Source organism: Chaetodon auriga, chromosome 12 (genome assembly GCF_051107435.1).
Source record: "Chaetodon auriga isolate fChaAug3 chromosome 12, fChaAug3.hap1, whole genome shotgun sequence".
Classification (NCBI taxonomy): Eukaryota; Metazoa; Chordata; class Actinopteri; order Chaetodontiformes; family Chaetodontidae; genus Chaetodon; species Chaetodon auriga.
In genome coordinates, this window is record NC_135085.1 from 10395555 (window position 1) to 10401554 (window position 6000).

The following is a 6000-nucleotide window of genomic DNA, read 5'->3' on the forward strand; positions in this document are numbered from 1 at the left end:
AATCGCCTTCAGCTCACGTCACTTCTCTCCAATCAGGAAGTCTGTTCATTACTTTCATGATGAGCTTATGTCTCTGCTGTATGCTGCAGTTGAAAGAGTGAAGGACTTGCTGTTGCTGCTCTGTCAGAGATGTTTATGATGAGAGTAAATTCTAGAAGACATGACATCGTGGTATACAGGCGAAGATGTACAGGCCATCTTAACTTGACCTTTCAGTTCTGCCTGGGGATTTAATTGTGTGATAACGATCGACTCTGGAGGTACTCATCACATTTGTTGCTCAATTTTAATTTTGTTATTTGAATTCAGTGTCATTTTATTTAAATTAACGTCAGGGCAGTCTTTAAAATCCTCGATACCATGACAACAAGAGCTGTAATGATTAAACAAATCACTTACTGGAATATAATACAACTACAACCCCACCATAATTTAAAAAAAATAAATAATTATAATGGTATTATATTGTTTTCCATAATCTGCATGGTAATTCATAGATAGATAATCAAATGTGTGCGTGTGTCAGTTTGTGCAAACTAAATTCGATTACACAAACAGTACTGAGCTTTAAATCTGTGCCCATAAGTAAAAATTCACCTTCAATCCTAAACCTGATATGATATAGACAGCTATAGTAATTGAATGATTAATGATAGAAACATGTGGTCTTAAAGTTTATAGGAATACTTCGACTTTTAGAAAGCATATTCACTATTTTACCGAGTTAGATGAGAGGATTGATACCACTTTAATTGTCTGAAAGCTAGCAGCCTGTTAGCTTAGCTTAGCATAAAGGCTGGAAACAAGAGGAAACAGCTAGCCTGGCTCTGTGCAAAGGTAACAAAATCCACCTACCAGCACCAGCAAAGCTCACTAATTAACACATTATATGTTGTTTGATTAAAAGAAGTATACAAACCAAGGTCAGAAAACGACAAGTTGTGGTACACGAGAGTAGAATCAATCTTCTCATCTAACTCACAGCAAGAAAGACAAATTCTTCAAGAGCAAAAGAGTCACGGAGGAACTGATATCGATGATTTGAGGATTGTGTAACAATACTAAACAAATGTTTTGTTGCAGTGTGCATGACTAGATCACTTATGAATAAAAATTTGCTACGACTTATAAACTCTTAAAGTATAGATTGAGAAAGTTAATAATTCAAGGTGATGAATAATGTTGTTCTAAACGTTCTTGTTGTTTAATGTCCTTCTGGCAGGTATTTGTGGGAGGATGACTTTAAACATTAATGTCATGAGATGTGGGTGATCAACCCAGGGGGGAAAACACACACAAGTACTTCTGAGAAGATATTCCTCCTTCCCACGTATATGCACGCGCACACACACACACACACACACACACACACACACACACACACACACACACACACACACACACACACACAATCAATGAACTTTTGTTCCGTCTTGTACTCTTGAATTCTGCATTTTTCTGTTTATGTCCATTTAATGCTGATATCCCTACAGCTGTCAATGTAACCTGACCTTGGCTCTGTGTGTGTGTGTGTGTGTGTGTGTGTGTGTGTGTGTGTGTGTGTGTGTAGCTATGTATTACTCACATTATGGAGACATAAATCTGTTTACAGTCACATTGTGGGAACTCACCTCCCTTATGGGAACAAAATACAAGTCCCCATAATGTAAATCATTACATTTCACAGTGAAGACTTGGGTTAAGGTTAGGGTTAGGCAGGTAGTGGTCATGGATACGGCAAGTCTCCAGGGAAAGAACTAAGTCTAATGTCCCCAAAGGTGATGGAAACACGACTGTGTGTGTGTGTGTGTGTGTGTGTGTGTGTGTGTGTGTGTGTCTTTGGATTGTACAGATATTTCAGTAATATTGTCAATAAGCCCTTATAAAACTCCTAATGACTGTTTTCATTTCACACAGTGAAAGATGATGTGTGGCTGTTTCCGTTTGTTATCACAGACACATGAAATCGAATACTCAGGTTTTATTAAACCTGCTTGTTTCATCAAACTTCTCAAAATTCTGTGGATAATGTGATTTCTCCCTTTTACTGGCACAGTATTTTACTCATTTGGATTGAGTGAAACTGATACTTTAAGATACCATAACGTGTTCAACATTAAATGCATCGGCATCGCAGGCTAGACTGTGGAGGTAGTATATTGTCTGGAGCTTTCACTGGAGGAAAGACCACTAATTATACCAGCGGCTGTCACATTACAGTAAGAATACCTGAGTGGGTGGTGGACATCACTGCAGGCGTTATGTTTTCAGGTTGTCAGTCCATCTGTACGTATGTACGTCCCATTCTTCTGAGCACAGTATCTCAGGGATGCCTGGAGGGAATTTCTTCTACTTTGGCACAAACCTTAACTTGGACTCAAGGATGAAGGGATTAGATTTTTGTTGTCAAAGGTCACTGTGACCTCACATAAACAAATTTCGGCCTACACTCAAGAATTCAAACGCTAATTATGACAAAATTTCACACAAATGTCTCACAGGATAAAATGATGAAGAGATGACATTTTATTTCCAAAAGGTCAAAGGTCACCTTTCCTGTGACAACATAATATTCAGCAAAAACACTTTTCTGGCCGTTATTCAACACCATAACTCAGGAATTGAAGGGAGATTGTGACCATGTTTCACATTTGGTCATACTTACTGAGTTGGTGACTCTAATCTTGGGTGTCCAGCTTCAAACTGTGGTGACTGTACAGATCTTCTGTGCTGCTGGGTTGAAGACGTGCGTGAAGCATCCATGTTTTACAGTTTGTAGCTTCTTTGCAGCAACATCCATATTTGAAGCACTGCAGTCTCCACACACTCATCGGTTCTGCTGACACTGAGCTTCAGGTGAATGTTTGCACCATGTGATGAAGCTCTCTACCAGTCCTCTGTCCTCCTCTGTAAAAACTGTCTCTAAGTGAAGACAGTGTGTTTCTGACTGGAAATTGTTCACTGGAATATATGTCAGTAATTTGTAATAATCTCCATTTTGCCAAAAATACGCTTAATATTTTTTATTAAAATCCTTCAAGTCTTCACTACGTTTATTATGAGTTTGGATAAACCTGTTTATTCTTCCTATCATGTATATCGAGGCAGTTGTGAATCAGTATGATTAACACAGAGTGTGGCAGATGTGAGGCATTAAAATTGAATCAGCATTTCCAGCTAAAATCCTCTCTGAAATGCTAAATTTCTCACTTGGCATAAACACTGGCATTGTGTGAATTTGAACACTGATGTGTGCGCACACACTCGTACATCTATGTACACTCACATACACACATTTTCACAGCCTAGACAAGTACGTGTCACAATTTTGTTGCACTCCCAAAACAGAAATTAGTGCACTAAATAGACACGCAGCTGCATCAGCATATTGAACTTGACATCTCTTATTCAAAAACTTGGCACAGATTTGGAGAGAGTGAGTGCACAGTCCCGTATTGTGAGTATTTCCATCTGTGAGGTTGTATTACTGGTTGCTCCCATGATGAAAATGTTTAATATCCTGCAGCCACCTGATACATGATGTGAAAACACTGTATGGAGGACCATTAGCACTGATGGCTGCACTCTCTTTGAGCAGACTGAGGTAGTTATCATCTCCACTGAGACAGGAGGAGGGGGAGTGGGGGTATCCACTAAATGAGGATAATACTGGTGACATTTCTCTCAGCACTCAGACGCAAAACTCATTTGAATTTATGTGGAAGTGCAAACCTTCCCCTTGAAAATATCTGTCATGATTGTCTCCAAAATCCACAATATTTCTAAACTGTCAGCTGCCAGCCCCCCTTCATACACACACACTTAGGCATTGAATATGATCAGAGAAGAGTACTGTGAGCACCAGGCTCCTTAATATGAGACAAGCTGAAGGATGGAGATGTGTGGGATGCATACATGCAAACATACAGCTGACCTACACCGACATGTAGCAGGGCATGTGTGGGATGTTAACGTTCAAAAGAACATGACAAAGCAACTGTTAAGTAATAGTGTTTGGTGCACATGTGTGTTTGTGCATGTAGGAGGAACAGATGTATACTGTGCCTGAGGTTTATCACACCCATCTCATGTACAATAGACCACACTGCAGGCCCATAGATGAATGGCAGACACGTCAAATCAACAGGCATCTTCTCATAACCTCCCTGCAGGGAAAAATAAACAACTACACAAACAAGCTGATGACACTCAACACAGTTAGAAAAAAAACTACAAATGTGGGAGTATTAACAGAAAAGGACAAAGAGTAAAAATGGAGGAACAAAAAAGGGATTGAGAGATGAAAAAGAAATAAGATAGAGTATGGTGCAGAGAGTAAATGAGCCTTAGCTCCCGGGTGTAATGAGCTTGGCAGGCTGCAGCCGAAGCAGTAGTATGATTGGACGCCCGTATGGAGAGGAGGCAGTGGTGGAAGAAGAAAAATCAGATGAAGCCAGATGACGACACCGCGGGGTGATGCCACCGCCAGCGCCGAGCGCTGTGACGCCATAAGAGACAGGAGGGCATCATCATCAAATTATAGCAGCGGTGCAGACGTCACCAACACGAAGGCATCTCATTCTTTCACTTTGTCCCAGAAAGGAAACTTGCTGTCGCTATGAAGCACTCAGGGGTAGAATAAACGATGAGCTTAAGAAAACAAAGAGGCTTTACCCTTTTTAGGGGCTGCTGCAGAGCTGAGGGCTTTCTTGTTATTCCTTAATTAATGTTTGGTTGTGAACTGGTGGGATGCACTTGACCTGAGCAGAAATAAATGGCCTCACTTATGAACCATCAATCCTCCAACGAGGGCTCACATACGTCAGAGGGAAAGCAGCAAAGTCCCCCCCCAGAGATTCAAGCTTTTTTAACGGAACGCTGAAATTTTGACTTTCAGCCGGTGTTTCTCAACTGTGACTAACTGCAGGTGTGGACATCCTGTGCGTGGGTTTGTCTGATTTAGAGAAAGAAAAAGACAAAAATTTTTTTGAAAAGAGTGATTTGAATACTCTTTTATCACTTGTGTACACAGACTGTCTTCAGAGAAATTCTGGCATTTATTGAAATTTGAATTGCTGCAGATTCCAGTATTTTGAGCATGTGGTCAGTCCTCATCTATACAGAGTGAGAGCTTTAGTGACATTTAGCCAGATGTGACAGGACCACAACGCTACAGCTGCTTTGTTACATTAGTCACGAAAATTAGAAAAAGAGCAAATGTGCTTGTTTTAGATTAAATTAATGCAATAGTTTGACATTTTGGAAAATAGTCTGATTAGCTCTTTTGCTGAGAGTGAGGGGATTGATTACACTCTCACGGTAAACAAAGCTTCGGCCGGGAGATGATTATCTTAGCTTAGCATAAAGACTGTCCAGGAGATATGCACAGTGAAGCTGGTGAGTAGGCAGAGGGTGGACAGGCTGGAGGGGAATCCAGTTCCAGATTAGTCACGATACAAACAGACAGAGCATAGACTGGAGCATGAGGTAAGCACCTGAGCACAGAAAACAGGAGTCAGGTCAGCAGCAAGGCAAAAACAGCTAAAGGTACATAGAAGATCTCAGGAGTCTCAATTCTTACCGCCAGAATGAACAGACAACGCCATGAATACTGGGTGGAGGGCCGGGGCTTTTATACTGTGGCAGCAGGTGAGTCTTGATTGACTGATTGGTGTAAGGTGTGCTCAGGAGAGGAGGAGGCGGGACCTGACCTGCCAGCCACACCCTGCAGTGACAGACAGGGGAGAGACAGACAGGAGACAGAGGGGAAACTGCAGAACCTAACAGCATGTGAGCACTCAGTCCACCACAATAAAGCTCTGTGGCATTTTGGTGGTAAGCACGTCACATGCTGATCAATACCTAAATTGCATATTGATTCCCTTCGAGAGAGAAAATCGATTACAGTGTTTTGTACCTAATAAACAGTGAGAATCTTCCAAAGCTCTTGAGTGTTATCACTCACTGAAAACTGAGATGCCCAGTCAGACAGTGAACAGC